The following is an 18,404-nucleotide window of genomic DNA, read 5'->3' as shown; positions in this document are numbered from 1 at the left end:
TTATGGACGAAACAAGAAAGCTGGTCTGAGCATTACGGGAACAGTTTCCAGGTCTACTAGCTTCACAAAAATAATTCCTTTGACCAACCAAATCTCAATATTTTTCCATGAAATTTTGTACACTATCCATACAATATATAAACATTATATACAAGCCATTAAACCCTCAAAATTTCACAAAAAGGGGCACGATCAAAACAGGGGCAGAATTGGAACTTTTTCTCTCATGCACTCCTTGAAGTTTATACTAGCTATGCACTATTAATCTACCATTTTGAGCACTAAACCAACATTAAATCCATCATCAAGCACCACATCAGCCATCAACCCAAGAGTGGGAGTTCATAGAGCCCACATTCAAAATTTTCCAACAATAACAAGCCACCCACATGAATATCTAAACTCCCAAGTGTAAAACAACCTCCATAGGCCAAGATTAGAGTGTTGGATCATTACCTACTTTGGTGGGTGTACAAGAGCAGAATTTCGGTCCCTTGAAGTTCCAAGAAAACATTGGAAAGTGAGCTTCTTTGATAGCTAGATGAACTCTCCAAGTAACAAGCTAAGTGTGGTGAAAATTTGATGTGAAATGGTGCAAGTTTGTTGAGGGAAATGAAGAAAAAAATGGAAGAACTTGGGTGTTGTTCTTTGCTCCCCTTTGGCCGGCTGCTCTAGTGAGGAAGAAAGAGAGAGTTGATTCAATTTTAGCTTCCAAGAGAAGCTTCATTTGTGTGGTGTAAAATGGAGCAAAAGTCAACTCTCAATAGTACGCGTAGGGTGCGTTTGGGCTCGATTTCTCTCGCATTTATTTCACTAGTGTACTAAACCTCTAATGCACTTATATTCATGTAAATATTATTCACTCTTATTCATCCCAAAATAAGGGTCTAAAGTCCCTCAATTAAAATCGCGCGTATGAAAACGCGTACCAGCAATTTAAGCGCGATAACGCGAAACCTCCAAGAAATCCTTATAACGATAATACTAATAACTATCACTTGAGTATTTAATCGTTAAAATACCTAATTTAGGTCCATTGTATAAGTCTTTAATATTCCAAGCCTATTGTACTCTCAATCAGGTAAAATTTCCAAGCACTATTCACTGTTCTCACTAAACGCGCTCCCGGAAATTAATTTTTGAAACAAGTCACTTTAAAATTGTAATGAAACTATATTTCCACGTAATTAGGATCAATAAGTCTAGAAAATAATTACTCAGAATAAATGAACAAGTAAATAATTAAATAAGCTCAAAATAGGGTTTTAATAGGAGTTTTACGAGTCCTCACATGAGTCGAGTATTAACTCCTCAAATCTCCAATAAATTTGTATCCATGCGTCTTTTGGAAAACTATCCACGCATGAGTAGTATATGCTCACTTAGAACTTATTCATCTTTAATTCTCGATTAACTTTTCTTGATCTGCTATTGTCCGTTCTTAATTTCCCCAGGATAATCATACTCTCGAATATAATATCACCTTGAAATGCTCGTGTTCATTATTTCTCACCTAAACAATCCTCCGAAAATTGAAGTTGTTAACGGGACATTTTAAAAGCATAATAAAAATATTATTCCATACGAATGGATTTAAAATGGTCGTAATAAATTATTTGGGGAAAACAGGTGGATAAATACTTAATTAAACCATTAATATTCGATAAAAATAAGAAATTTTTCGGGTCCTCACAAGAAGTCTATTTCATCTTTCGATCGTGAAAATGTACTTCTGTATTTCGACTTTTTGATAATGAAAACGGCTGAACTGGACCTTGATGTTTTCATACCAAATGTAGATGTATCTCTTAACTTCAAAAAAACACCTTAATCCAATGCTTGTATCTCAAGATAGAGCCAAACTACCACAAGATTTCAAAGCTGGAAAACTTGCATTTCATCTTTTGAGTATTTTGCACTTCATGTTCTCTTTTTATCATTTCAAACCATCATCAATCATCCAATTATCTTCTTAACTCACTCTATTTGATGATTGAATCATTAAACCTACAAAAATATGAAGTTTTCACCATCAAAATCCATAGAAATGTAATTTTTACCACTTAAACCACAAAATGCATATTTTCACTAGAAACTTAGTTAATTAGGTATCAAAGGAGTTAAAACACACCAAAATAATTAATAAAACATACTTAAAACATGTAAAATATGCACTTATCAAGGAGTCCTAACAACTAGGAAAGGAGAAATTTGCAGCAGAGATGAAGAAGTCCTGGAGAGAAAGAAAAACTCATGTCCAGCTCCAAACTCAAGCATCCACTCTAAAAACGGCAATTGCAAGAACAAATTCTAGACAATAATCCAAACTACTTTTGGATTATTAACTAGAAAATTATTTTCTTGTTCCTTCTTTTTGTTTCATATTGGAACCATCAATTAGTATATTCAAAGTTTTCAACCGTTGTACAAAGTTCATCAATCCAACCATTGTACAAAATCCATCAACCAAGTAAGTATTTTAGTTGACGTAAATTTTCTTCATTAACAAAATATTTTGTCTCATCTTGATATCTATAAGTTTATGTTGCGTTAATTTGTTATAATCCAACATCAAAAACTTGCCTAATGTTTCTTCTACTAGTGTTTAAATAATTTTATACTGAAATTACAAATTAATTCTTAAAGGCCTTTAAGTCACTCTTATGTCCAAAAGTACCCATATCTGAGATAAAGACTTTAAAGATTTGAACATGTCGATAAAAAATTAAGAAATAATTCAGGTATAATAGTATTAACAAAGGTAGTGATTGAGAAAATCTTTATTTGGCTAGGAATTGTCCCTACTTTTTGTTGTATTGTAATGCATTAATCAACTAAATAAGGTCGTAGGTGAGGAACTTTATTCAAAGGGTAATTTTGGAAACAAATTGTAAGAAAAGATAAGAAAATCAGTTTAAAAACTAGCAAGAAAAATAAAAATAATATAAGAAAATAATAAGAAGTCTTTGTAAAACACAAACTCTAATAAATAATATGGTATTAAAATTATCAAAGTAAGAAGGACCAATGAAAACTTGTAATCGTAAAAGGTAATCGTGCTCAATACTCAGATCGTTTACACCCCACTAGCAACTATAAAAGGAGGAATCTACAGTAGAGATGAACAAGCCCTGGAGAGAAAGAAAAACTCACGTCTACCTTGTGACAGCCCCACCTCTCCCTAGGGCAAACCCTAGGGTATCAGCGGACTGCCTGTCCAACTCTCGCCTGGGCTCAGTCGTTTAAAGTACTAATAACACCGATGAAACGGACGAGATATCTTCCAAGTAAGGGAATGAAACCCTGAGTGAAACATAATCATTAATCTAACATTCAGGCTTAGTATTTAGATAACTAATTGTCTGCTACCACTCCATACTCAAAATTAAATAGCATAAGTCGAACTTACGGATGCAAGCTTACCGGTCTGTTTAAACAAAAGTTACAACATCAAAACACAAGTACAAGCAAAATAAAGCTAAGAAAGCTCTTGATCAAGTCCCTTCCCGATCTGTTAAGGAAAACAAAGGGGTTCCAAGTAAAAAACCAGGAAACACATAGTCACATAAGGTCACGAAATAACCAAATAAGCATCGTACAGTAAAATAACAAGTAAATCACAGTTCAATTTAAGGATACAGGTGGCTTTCAAAAGCCAAAGATCCACTTGAGCTTGATCATAATTGCCTTCTGTTGACACTCCGTCAACACTTGTAAGCACGGTATATAGGGTCCATAGAACATCACTTTCACCAATTTTCGTCCATCAATCAACCCCCTACCAGGCCCGAACTCCATAAACAGTAGTTTAGTAATACTCGAGTATACCGGTTTCAGTGTACAGTAAACAGTCCTCAAGGTTTATCGGCCTTCTCGACCAAGCCGTTGCTGGCTCAATACGACCGACTCACCTATGAGGTTGGATACCCAAATAGTAATAGTAGTTGATGGAATATCATCCAAGCAACTTAAGCACAGTCATGTATAGCAATATCTCATTTCATGTTAACTTATTCAGTAAGTGGAGCCTCGGTGGAAAAACAAGGAAGGTCAAGTGCGATAAAGTACACACTCGCCTAGATTTTAAATAAAACAGTGTTTGGCTCAAACAATAAGTATGCAAGTATTCCACATAACAAGTAGCAAGTAGTGAAACACTCACCTGTCAAGGAAAAGTAGCAATTGACGTCAAACGTCTCAGTTACGATCACCTTCGTTGCCCAAACCTAAGTCAACGAGCGAAACCATTAACAATTGGATTCGTTCCTTACTAAAGTATAGGTTCATTAAGAGACCAAGTGAGTAGCCTAAACTACTTAATCTATCATGCAAATGAGGTCCAAACCATCGGAAAAGTTGATAAGAAAACAAGTTTGGTATGTACATGAAAGTTCGGAAAAAGAAGAGTTTCACCGAAGCTCAAAAGTTTCATTACGGTTAAACTGTCACGCCCGACCAACCTCGGGAAAATGGTTATTGCTCATTGTGGAAAAATCAGAATTAGGTTCTATCAGTGGCGTTGGAAACTAGGTTCACAAAGCTATATTTGTCTAGAAGAAACCATTTCCAAAATTCCAACGTAAGTGGTTCAAAATTAAGAAACCAAAAGAAATTTCTGGGCTGTCGCGGGTGAACAGTACCGCACGGACAGCCAACTTTCAAGACTCGCCCCGAATCGTTCGGTTCAAACCAGAAAATGATCTTGGTACCATTTTAAAGCTCTACGAATCTATTTTCAAATGCCACAAACGGTACTCAAATCCGATCACCGAGTAAAACGTTATGACCTTCACAAGACTGCTGGTCAGTAACTTTCTGGACCCAGTCCAGTTTTGCTCCTTGGCTTATAACTCATAACTTATGCAATCAAATTGGCTAATTTTTTGTAGACAACCTCTACACATATAACCCAACATATATCAGTCACATTTGTAGCGAAAATATGCATGAAAATATCATGGAAAACCAGGGCAGTAAGTTATGGGAAATTTCGGCCAGCCCTCTTCCAAAAATTTCTAACTTTCATCCTTCTTGATATTCTCACTCCTTGCACCTAACAAGTGTTAGATCTAACCAAATAGGGGTTTAAATCATATTAATACCTCATAAACACACATGAACAAGGGTTAGACATTTCATCAAACACTTTTGGTATGCACACTTACTAACTCACTTACTACTTGTTTAGTTCAAGAGTTTTAACCACAATTTCTAGTTTAGGGCAACCTCTAGTTTGCCCTCAAGGCGTTAAGTACTTCATATAACACAATAGAACCAAAGATTAAGGATCACACACCTCATAAATAACCATGACCAAAGTGCAAACATTTCATCAAACACTTGGTAGGCATGCCACATAACTCAACTACTCTTTGGTTTATTCCAAGAGATTACTCTAAATCTCAATCAAACAACTTGTAGTTTGCCATTAACACTTTGATGCACATGATATATTACCATAAAACTACCATTTAAAGTGTACTTACCTTTCTTGTAAGATGCTTGAGCCACCAAATCAATCCACCAAAAGTGAGAACTTCAAGCTTGAATCAAGCACTAGATTGGAGGAAAATTTCTCACTAACTCGAACTCTTTCTCTTTTGATTTTTGCTCAAGTTTAAGCTAGGGTTGAAAGCAAGATGTTGGAGCTCTCTCTCTCTTCCTTGCTAAGCCCTAAGAAATTCAGCCATAAGGAGAAGAAAATGGCCAAGTCCAACTTAAATTGGTCTCTTAACCCTTAATCAACAAAATGCTTGGGTAGGATTTTGCCACACGGTCACTTCTTGTTCACAACTTCTATTAATCCTTTGACTAATTATGTTTCAACCCTTCCAAATGTACCAATACCTATTTAACACCACTAATATCTCACATAAAGTCCCTACCACAAATAAAAACCACTTGGTACAATGTAAGTGGTGAAAAATGAAACTAACTCAACAAAATTGTTTTAGTTGAAGTGAAAGGATATGAAATGTAATGCATGGAAATTGTTTTAATACATGTAGAATGCTATGCAAGGGCATATTATAAGTGGTAAATGAGTTAAAATTAACTCAAGAAAAACGTTTTAAATTTCTTAGAGTATACGATAGCACATAGGGGATACAATGCTAGGGCTTATAATCCGTGGTTTCATTCTTAGAATAAGGCATGTAGTTTAGAAAAATTGTATTTTAAAGTGAGGGTTCTCACATATCTTCAAATTCAAGCATACACTCTGAAGACGGCAATTGCAAGAACAAGTTCAAGACAATAATCCAATTTTGGATTGTTAGCTAGAAAACTATTTTCTTGTTCCTTCTTTTTGTTTCATATTAGAAGCATCAATTAGCATATTCAAAGACTTCAACCGTTGTACAAAGTTTATCAATCTAGCCATTGTACAAAGTTTATCAATCTAGCCATTGTACAAAGTCCATCAACCAAGTAAGTATTTTAGTTGATGTAAATTTTCTTCATCAATAAAATATTTTGCCTCATCTTGATGCCTAAGATTTTATGTTGCATTAATTTGTTATAATCCAACATAAAAAACTTGTCTAAAGTTTCTCTACTTGTGTTTTAACACTTTTATATTGAAATTACAAATTAATTCTTAAAGGCCTCTGAGTCAATCTTATGTCCAAAGCACTCATACCTAAGATAAATAGGGGAAAAAGAGACTTTAAAGATTTGAACATGTTGATAAAGAATTAAGAAATAATTCAGATATAATAGTATTAACAATGATAGTGACTGAAAAAGTCTTTACTTGGGTAGGAATTGCCCATACTTTTTGTTGGATTGTAATACGTTAATCAACTAAACAAGGTTGTAGATAGGTGAAGAATTTTATTCAAAAGGTAAGTTAAGAAACAAATTTTAAGAAAAGACAAGAAAATTAGTTAAAAGCCTAACTAGAAAAATAAAAATAATATAAGAAAGTAATAAGAAGTCTTTTGTAAAACACAAACTCTAATGAATAGAGTATTCAACCTATTAAAGTAGGAAGAGCCAATCAAAACTTTTAATCGTGAACGCGCTTGATAGTTCGATTGTTTACAGCCCTAATTCATGAGAGCAATACGAACAATTACGTGTGCATGCATTTTGAAAAGAGACTCATTTTTGACTGTGTGTCAACTCTGCAGCAAAAACTAATTCTGCGGTTTATTTGTTCGACTAATGACTGATTATGCCTCGATTTGTCATTTCCCAGGCCGCCCCTTTTATAGCGAACATATCTACACTGGCATTTTAAAGTACATATGTTCTGTAGCCAATAGGACCAATTTTGTCTTCCGCCAATTCTAATCTAAGCAACAATGTTCCAAAAAAAAGAATCTAAGCAATACTGTCTCATTAAAAATTGATGTCAGCATTGGCAAAGATTGAAGAAGGGAGAAATGCAATTCTAGTCACTAATCTTTGGCTTACGTATTAAATTAGTCCATAATATTTTGATCAAAATAAAAATGGTCTCCGAACTTTATGATTTTAGGCAATTTTAGGACAACCAACAAAAAATCATAATAACTAACGATCAAAATAAAATTAACGTTAGTCAAAAGTTTTGAATTTTCATTTCTAATTTCTAATGTTTGAAGTTTTGATTAATATGGACTCTTATGTCTTAAGTAGTTACAATTAAGAGTTTTTAAAATGAAATGGTATGTAAATTGAATTAAAAATATGACAAATATGTTCTAAATTTTTATAAAATTTCATCAAAATGCGTTATGTTGGCACAGCATTATCATAGTCCAATTAGCATCTCTTTGTTAAATGAGTTATAATTGGATGACAATATACCAATAATACACCAAATAAAAATGAGTAGAAGAAAAGGAAAATTCTAGTTTTGAAATATAGTTATTACTACACAATTCTTGCAGGTCTTATGCACGTAGGTTTCAAATTCTTGTAATTAGTCATTATACTTAAAAAAACCAGTGAAGGTAAAAACCAATCTGAAGTACTTTTAGTGATTGTTGGAGTTATTTTCTTTTATTTTTGGCTGTCTATCTTACCAATTAAATTCCTATTTAATTTTAATATCTTTGTACATTGATAATCATTTGGTGATTCAAATAGTTTTACAAAATACCAACTGCATTTGATTCAATTGGTTAACCACCGAAATGCCAAAAAAATCAAAAAAAAAAATTTTTTGTAAGTGAGAGAACTTGAATCCAAGAACTCTTATTTATAATCCCTTTCACCTTATCACCCCGACCCAACCCCTCTCGCTAGGGGTGGCAACCGGTCATGTCATGTCATTATCGTCTCACGTTGTTGTCGTGTTAATGTCAAAAAATCTCAACTCTAGTCTAGCTCATTAAATTTTCGTGTCATGTCGTGTCATGACTTGTTTATTAATGGGTTGACATGAACTAACCCATTCAATCCGTTAAAAATTTATGTCATAATAATCATTAATAACATGAGCAAACCTATTTATAAGATAAAATCATTAATCTCAAATTAAAGTTTTCAACTTTTTTAAACATAATACATAAAAAAGTTTTCAAAGTGAAAAGCCATGTTGATCTTATAGTTTTTCACCTAGAAAAAGTCTAATAACTATGCAAAATCAAACATGAGTTCTCAAATTTTGTAGTTGCAATCTTCAACCCAAACTGGTAAGCCTTTGCAACCATCCAGCTAACAGGCCTCTATTTCTTCAACCATTGTTTCAATCTACATAAGTAACACAATGGAAAAAATAATTTAATCTTTAGATACAAATTACAAATGAATAAATACATAAAAAAAGGAAATTCTAGAAGTCTAGTTACCTTATATAATTTTACTAGTTGTGTTAGAAGCCTGGATTGACTCAGAAGTTTGTGAATTGTTGTTCAATGTCATGATGTTTTCAGTGAATTCATCCAAATTCAATTATATAGTATCTAACAATGATATCAAAGATACTTTATTATTAAGCTTGCATAGAAATATTAAATAAAAATGTAAGACGGAAAAAAAAAAGGTTTGTAATCATTACCCCCGTATCTAAATAGCCAATCTCGAGTACAAATTAAACCTTCCACAACATTTGATTTGACACACCTGCGATATTGATCAATAATTCATCCTTCAATACTAAAAGCTGATTTTGATGCAATAGTGGTAATTGGAATAGCTAAGGCACCATGTGCCATTTTAGAAAGATCAGGGTAGCAAAATTGATTAGTTTTCCAATAAAGAAGAATATTTTTGTCAATTCTACGTTCATCTAAGTACAAATTCAATTCACCTTTTTGTGCATTTGCTGCTTGCTCTTTACTCTCAAAATTATCAAACTCCTATTCAAAAATTAAACAAAACATCAATATTAGTTTTAGTATATTAATCAAATAATATAAAAAATAAACATACCATGATTTATAAAAGAAAGAATCAAAGCAAAAATGAATATTACCATTAGAAGATTTGAAACCCAACTGCCATCATAAGTATCACTATTTTGGGAAGAACTCACAACTACTTGACTAGACGTTTTAGAATTCTTGTTCATATATTCTTCAAAAAATAAGAATAATTTTTCTTTGACTAATGCACACTCTCTAAACTTTTCACATAAAGAATCTATAAGAAAACTCTACAAATTGTATTTTATAGTAGGGATCAAGAACAGCTGCTATAACTAAAATAATATTATACTCTGCCCAATACTTCTCAAATTTTGCATTCATTTGAGTAGCCATGAGGGAAAGAAAATCATCTGAATTTTTCATCTCAGTCATAAATATGTTTGACAAAAAATATTTGTGGAAAATACAGATTAGTTATTCAATATTTTATTCTAGAAAAAGTGCAAGTGACTTCATAAAAAACTTGTAAAAACTTGCATATCTTTGTCACTTTGTTCCACCTATCCATTGATGGACAATCTTTGAATGCCAGGTCACTCAATTGTAAGTCAAGAAAAGCTGTGAGATAGTACGTCACTGTCAAGCGTTGAATTCCACCTAGTAGGAACATCTTGTTTGAGAGCTTTTTTACTATCTAGTGAAAAGTGAAAACCAGGAAAACACACTCAAGAAATCTTTGCTTTCTAACTCATGATCATTTCACATATTTCACACACTCCTTTATTTTATCTACACAAACATCAATTATCTTCAATCCTTCTTGAACAATTAAATTTAGAATGTGAGCACAACAGCAAATGTGAAAATGGTCACCTTAACAAATCAAAGCATCTTACAAATTCAGCTAATCTTTTAGCAACTTAATTGCCACAGTGTTGGATGCAGCATTATTGTCCAAAGTAAGAAAGAATATTTTTTTTTCTCAATTCCCCAATTGCACAACAACATAAATATCTTTTCAGCCAAAACCCTACTAGAGTGTGGTGGAGGGATATAAAAAAAATTCAGAATTCTTTTTTGTAAACTCCATTCATTGTGAATGAAATAGGCCGTAAGAGAAACATAGACAACAGTAGCACTCGATGTCCACAAATCAGAAATAAAAAAACAAATTCTCCCTTGGCAATCAGATAGCATAACTTTCACTTAGTCTCTATTGCATGCATTTTTAGAACATCCATGTTGACAGTATTCCTAGTGATATGCTTGACCTCTGCATTTAAATACTCAAAAATCTCCCTAGTCCCCTCATATTCAACAAATGTGAAAGGCATATCATGCTTTATGATGTAGGAAATGAGTATCTCTCTAAACTTGATTAAGTTTATGATCTCTGAGAGAGCCATCCTTTGTGTCAATAAGTGCTTGTCTAATGACTTTCATGTTTTATTTAGGACATACAACAAGATGGCTTTTCATGTTTCCAATCCCATTTTGCTTTTAGAACGATATAACTTACTACAATGGATGCAACTACATCTTTCACTGTCATCTTCGCCAATAGGTTCATCTTTAAAGTCATTTCACACTTTTTACTTTCTTCTCTTTTTATTTACAGTTGATTTAGCTACATTATCCTAATTCTCATCTTTTTCACTCGTTGACTCTGACTTTGAATTAGAGAGCTATCAACTTCTTGTTCTCCAAACAAATCAATTGCTATTGTACCATCATTTTGGTCCATATTTATCCTACAATAAAATGAATATTTTATCAAAATTGAATAAAATAAGAATCAACAAAAAAAAAGAAAATTCATACAACATGAATTGTTTGATTATAGAATATAAGATCAAGTTTGTAAATTGGAGCTAAATACTCTCAGTAATTTCTTTTTTTTTTATACAAAGATGAAAATTTTACTTAAGATTCACTAACAAATTAAAAAAGAAATTAAAAGTTTACAGGAAAAATATGTTTGGTCAACATAGTATGAGAATACATAAGAATACAAAATCTTGTATACAAATAATATCAATTGTTCTTGTAACAAAAAGCATATTACTTGGACAAAGATAAACATATTATGTGACGACCCCACTTCCCCCTAAGGCGAACCAGAGGGTTGGCGGGTCGCCTGCCTAGCTCTCGCCAGGACTCACGCAAGCAAACCGACCAAATATCCACGTATAACTTAAACCAAAACACAATCCGCCATCCGATCATGCCAACTTTTAAGCGGCTTGAATACTAAAACACATTAACTTCAAAGACAACAGCAACCGAAGTTAGCCAATCGGCGGCTCCTAAACACCTCACGCGTTACATTCAAGAAGTAAGGTCTTACAGTTTCCAAAACATGAAATTTCATACAGCCCGAGTATATATACACATACAAGCCAAATATTATAATCAGGGTTTACACATCTCCAGCTTCAATCCCAAAACAAAACTATATCGTTTAATTCAAATACATTACAAGTCACAAAACGAAGTAGATACATTCTTAAGAAGATATAAGCAGCTCAGATTTCTCAAACCTCAAGACCTGTCAAGGAAAACAAATAAACGTGGGGTGAGCTAAAGCTCAGTGGTGCCCCAAAATCATGCAATCACTCGAAACAATTAACACGCATTGATTCGACTGAAGTAAATAAATAGGGAAGCAATAATATTCAAGTATACCTTAGACTGGTCGAGGGATTCACCCAACGACATTACATCCAACACTTATATTTATAGACTGGTCGAGGGATTCACCCAACGACATTACGTCTAGCACTTGATTGTTATAGACTGATCGAGGGATTCACCCACCGACTTTACGTCCAGCACTTGATTGTTATAGACTGATCGAGGGATTCACCCAACGACTTTACGTCTAGCACTTAATTGTTATAGACTGATCGAGGGATTCACCCAACGACTTTACGTCCAGCACTTGATTGTTATAGACTGATCGAGGGATTCACCCAACGACTTTACGTCCAACACTTGATTATTATGACAAGATAAGAAACCCTCCCACCCTTATGGTGTGGTACATTCCCCTGCCTAGTAATTTAGCACTTAGCAAACGCAAGCAAGATATTCACGAAAAACACTTCAAGCAAGTCACCACTCTAAAGGCTAGTGTGATAAGGTACACACTGCTCACTTCGATGGATCAGCAATCATTTTTGGCAATTATCACATAACGAGTCGATAAAGCACTTTAACCAAATAGTCATAAAACAGGCAGGGACACTCACCAAAAGTGAAGCTCAAAAGTCAAGTTGGGAATCGAAGTCCACGTCCTCGCTACACCCTCACAGCAAGCTAGTTCACACACGAAATTCTGAAAAATCTCTGCTCCCTCTCGGCTCTCACACACACGGCAGGTTTGATGATTCTGGCTTGGTGTAGTGGCTTCAACTGATGGAGGTGGAAGCTGGTGATGTTGCAGCCGTGAAGTTGGGTGCAAATGGAGTTGATGGTTCCCTGATCTCTTCCCTCAGCTTACGGACAGGGCAGGAACGAAATGGAACTGCAGCTCGCGGCTTCTTCCTTTGGTCGATACTCACGAGGAACAGCTCTCACTCACTTGCTCTCGGATGCTACAATGAAGGTGAGGTGCAGCTGTGGTTTGATATGTGAAGTGGAATGAATGAAGTGGTGCCGTGGTTATGGAGATGTTTGTGGGCAGAATTGGTGGAGTGTAGGATTTGGTTTGCTTGTAGAATTGGTGAAGTTGTGGTTGGCTAATTGGGGCGGCAGTGGAAGGCTGTAAGAGGGAGTGTTTGGCCGTGCATGGTGAGGTTGTGGTGAAATGGAGGTTTTGTGAAATTGTGAAGGGCACTTTGGTCTTTTCACCTTGCTCCCTAACCTCGACTAAACTCTCAATTCTAATCTTATTTCCAACAATAATCCCCCAAGTGTGATTTGAAAGCCTAATTATACGTTAGTATACTTAAACTGTTTTATCGAATATATGCCGATTACGATTTAGTATTAAGGTTCCTGACATTCTTATTTTATTAATTACTTATTAAAATCAAGTTTGACCAATATATAAAAATCTAACATTTTATGCTAGTATGAAAAGAGAATTTAACCTAGCTCTACGAGTCTTAACTTAGATTAGCGGAACCAAGGAATTCATTATTTTGGAAATTATATTTTTTCCACGTAAACATGTTTTACGTACTTAATTGCAACAAGTAAAAGTAGTACTAGGAAATATTAGAGAAATAAAAGAATGTAATTGTCGTACGAAATGTTATTTATATAAGCATTTTCAGGGTTCTCACATCCTCCCCTCCTTAAAATGAATTTTGTCCTCAAAATTCTTACTTTTTTTTTTGACTAAATCAAATGACTCAATCATGTAGTTCGAAACTCAAGTACGAAGATATATTTTCTATAAAAGATTTCACTCACCAAATTGTCGTACTCAAATTGTCCAAAATGATTTACTAGAATTCGATTTTCAAAATTAACAATTTTAGAAATGATACAGCTTCTTTTGTCCCAAGACGGCCAACCGAAAATCTTATTCGTTCGGGGAAAGCTTTTTTTTTTTCACGTACCTTTCGTAACCAAACTAATAACAGGATATCAAATACACATTTGGAAAAATTGTGGTCTATATATATATATATATAAATGACTATTCGAATGGAATACAAGAAGAAAGGAAATTGATTTTGGTCTTGATGGTCAAAATTTCTAAATGCATTCGACTTTTGGTAAGAGGTTTAACATTTGTTATTTGAACGTTTGATCAAGAAAAATCATTTAACCCCACAAATCATTTTTGAGAATAAAATGCTTTTAAGAAAAATAAGCAGACATGCAGGTTCGTATTTACTTAAACTTTGGTCCAACGCCTCTACTCTTCACACATAATCTGAGAATTTGCTTTTATGCCACATAAAACTTAACTATTTACTCTCCAATTCATGACCAATATTCATTCTTATTTCTAAGAAAAGGTCCAAACCCAAACTCTGCCTGATTTTCAATTTTTATGTGAGTTCAAGGTGTATACATATATATAAATATTCTTTTTTGTAAGTAAAATCAATATGAGAATTGAGAAAAAGGAGAGTTAATTAGTCATGTAACTTATTCAACTATATCATGTATTCAAATTGCTCAAATCACGATATTCCTATCTTATTTTTATTCGATTCATATATATATATATTGCACTATTCTAGGATATTTCTAAATTCTCAAAAAAAAAATTTTTTCAACACCATAACAAAGTAGACGCGTAATCATCAACTTTCATACACACAATATGAGTCACATTGTACACCAATTTCATACAACTTCAAGAGCCAAACAATTCACGAATACATTCAATATTTTCATACATAACTCAAACTTCAATCTTTATAAGCATGAAAGAAAACAATACAACAATACACAAATTATTATAACCATATAGCTAATAGCTCAACCCTTAGTTTAGATTCAACTTAACCTTAGTGGATTGTAGGTCTGCCACGTCTAATATCAAATCAAATAATATGATCATTACTTAAGTACATCCATGGCTCTTAAGTATTCTAAATGATCTCAAACATTTCATACATTGGCTTTTCTAATAACCTAACAACTAGTTATCTTTATCCTTTTGGACATTAGTCCCAAATAATCCTCCAGTAAAACTTAAGGAACCACAATGTCATCGATAACTCACCTCACATGGCAAATTCGTCAACTTATCTCACCTCAGTTTTAAAAACTCTCCTCAAGGTTTAGAGCTGTTCACAACTGCATAGTTCCTGTCTAAACTACTATTTCACTCAATTCTATGTCTAAACCATTATTTTGGGTAAGAGATGGCATATATTCCATTTACCATTGAATGACTAGTAAAATTATTCATCTTAAGTACAGAATTGGCACTAATCTTCAAGATCTCACTATTGGCTCTTCACTTTTATCTTTCAAAAGCTAAACTTGATACTTTCGGTTCTACTTTTCTGGATTTGATCTCTAGTCACATCATAATGCAATATACTAAATTCTTCCAAATTTGCAAATACACCATTGAATGAAATATCTGGTATTCGGGTACAAGAATCCGACAATAGGATAATTTACATCTCAGGCTGGCCAGTCCCAAGAGTAACTTACCTACATTTGAGATTCCTACCCAACATACATATCTAATATCCCCAACTATAGACTTTTGTTTCACACTTAACAAGCCAATCCCCACAGTCCGAGAACCTTTTCCCGGTTTGAGCTCGATAAGAGCTCTGATACCACCTGTGACGACCCCACTTCCCCCTAAGGCGAACCAGAGGGTTGGCGGGTCGCCTGCCTAGCTCTCGCCAGGACTCACGCAAGCAAACCGACCAAATATCCACGTATAACTTAAACCAAAACACAATCCGCCATCCGATCATGCCAACTTTTAAGCGGCTTGAATACTAAAACACATTAACTTCAAAGACAACAGCAACCGAAGTTAGCCAATCGGCGGCTCCTAAACACCTCACGCGTTACATTCAAGAAGTAAGGTCTTACAGTTTCCAAAACATGAAATTTCATACAGCCCGAGTATATATACACATACAAGCCAAATATTATAATCAGGGTTTACACATCTCCAGCTTCAATCCCAAAACAAAACTATATCGTTTAATTCAAATACATTACAAGTCACAAAACGAAGTAGATACATTCTTAAGAAGATATAAGCAGCTCAGATTTCTCAAACCTCAAGACCTGTCAAGGAAAACAAATAAACGTGGGGTGAGCTAAAGCTCAGTGGTGCCCCAAAATCATGCAATCACTCGAAACAATTAACACGCATTGATTCGACTGAAGTAAATAAATAGGGAAGCAATAATATTCAAGTATACCTTAGACTGGTCGAGGGATTCACCCAACGACATTACATCCAACACTTATATTTATAGACTGGTCGAGGGATTCACCCAACGACATTACGTCTAGCACTTGATTGTTATAGACTGATCGAGGGATTCACCCACCGACTTTACGTCCAGCACTTGATTGTTATAGACTGATCGAGGGATTCACCCAACGACTTTACGTCTAGCACTTAATTGTTATAGACTGATCGAGGGATTCACCCAACGACTTTACGTCCAGCACTTGATTGTTATAGACTGATCGAGGGATTCACCCAACGACTTTACGTCCAACACTTGATTATTATGACAAGATAAGAAACCCTCCCACCCTTATGGTGTGGTACATTCCCCTGCCTAGTAATTTAGCACTTAGCAAACGCAAGCAAGATATTCACGAAAAACACTTCAAGCAAGTCACCACTCTAAAGGCTAGTGTGATAAGGTACACACTGCTCACTTCGATGGATCAGCAATCATTTTTGGCAATTATCACATAACGAGTCGATAAAGCACTTTAACCAAATAGTCATAAAACAGGCAGGGACACTCACCAAAAGTGAAGCTCAAAAGTCAAGTTGGGAATCGAAGTCCACGTCCTCGCTACACCCTCACAGCAAGCTAGTTCACACACGAAATTCTGAAAAATCTCTGCTCCCTCTCGGCTCTCACACACACGGCAGGTTTGATGATTCTGGCTTGGTGTAGTGGCTTCAACTGATGGAGGTGGAAGCTGGTGATGTTGCAGCCGTGAAGTTGGGTGCAAATGGAGTTGATGGTTCCCTGATCTCTTCCCTCAGCTTACGGACAGGGCAGGAACGAAATGGAACTGCAGCTCGCGGCTTCTTCCTTTGGTCGATACTCACGAGGAACAGCTCTCACTCACTTGCTCTCGGATGCTACAATGAAGGTGAGGTGCAGCTGTGGTTTGATATGTGAAGTGGAATGAATGAAGTGGTGCCGTGGTTATGGAGATGTTTGTGGGCAGAATTGGTGGAGTGTAGGATTTGGTTTGCTTGTAGAATTGGTGAAGTTGTGGTTGGCTAATTGGGGCGGCAGTGGAAGGCTGTAAGAGGGAGTGTTTGGCCGTGCATGGTGAGGTTGTGGTGAAATGGAGGTTTTGTGAAATTGTGAAGGGCACTTTGGTCTTTTCACCTTGCTCCCTAACCTCGACTAAACTCTCAATTCTAATCTTATTTCCAACAATAATCCCCCAAGTGTGATTTGAAAGCCTAATTATACGTTAGTATACTTAAACTGTTTTATCGAATATATGCCGATTACGATTTAGTATTAAGGTTCCTGACATTCTTATTTTATTAATTACTTATTAAAATCAAGTTTGACCAATATATAAAAATCTAACATTTTATGCTAGTATGAAAAGAGAATTTAACCTAGCTCTACGAGTCTTAACTTAGATTAGCGGAACCAAGGAATTCATTATTTTGGAAATTATATTTTTTCCACGTAAACATGTTTTACGTACTTAATTGCAACAAGTAAAAGTAGTACTAGGAAATATTAGAGAAATAAAAGAATGTAATTGTCGTACGAAATGTTATTTATATAAGCATTTTCAGGGTTCTCACATATTAGTTGTCACTACTTTGGAGCAAATGAAAATGAAAGTCCAATGTTTTGAGTTTTGATCATCAGACCATGGTCACCATGCAACCATGTAGTCTAGTATTAAGCCAAAATTTAACCTTCAAAAACATTAGTAGAATTCCAACTCCAAATGCAATACATCTATTATTTGGTGTAAATGTAAATATTTACGATAGAATTCATAATCATGTTAAACAAACTTCAATGAAATCCTAGTCAAATAATTTTTAAAATTTTTTCTTTTAACTTTTGACCAATATAAACACATGCCTGATGTATAGAAAGATCAATTAAATCATTGTAACTACTAAACTTACCTATTCAAACAATATACTTGCCGGTTCCAAACCTGTGATTTAAAACTTGTGATTTAGGGTTGGGTTTAAGAAAAGAAGTATGGCCAAAGGGTGTAAGGTTTGGAATTTAGAGAAAGACAATTAGATAAATGCGTTGGAGGAGGATAAATGAGCCATCTTGCATTACATTGATAATTTATTAGTTTGGTTTGTGGGTTTGTAGATTTTAGAAATTACCAAAATTGCCTCTATAATTTGTAATATTCTAAAAAAACTATTTTGTATTCGGTTAATGTGTCAACCTGCAGGTTGGCCTAACCCGA

General features: G+C 34.5%; 1 long non-coding RNA gene across 1 annotated transcript; it reads right to left on the bottom strand.

Moving 5' to 3' along the window:
* Window positions 1-3,034: 3,034 nt before the first annotated feature.
* Window positions 3,035-5,739, bottom strand: LOC140006480 (uncharacterized). The gene is made up of 3 exons (XR_011814117.1): window positions 5,487-5,739; window positions 4,163-4,226; window positions 3,035-3,778 (listed from the first exon to the last, which is right to left on the bottom strand). It is a non-coding gene; the product is annotated as an uncharacterized lncRNA (long non-coding RNA).
* Between the last annotated feature and the right edge of the window lie 12,665 nt (window positions 5,740-18,404).

The sequence above is a fragment of the Coffea arabica genome, chromosome 1c (genome assembly GCF_036785885.1).
Source record: "Coffea arabica cultivar ET-39 chromosome 1c, Coffea Arabica ET-39 HiFi, whole genome shotgun sequence".
NCBI lineage: Eukaryota > Viridiplantae > Streptophyta > Magnoliopsida > Gentianales > Rubiaceae > Coffea > Coffea arabica.
This window is presented reverse-complemented; position numbering and strand designations above follow the sequence as displayed.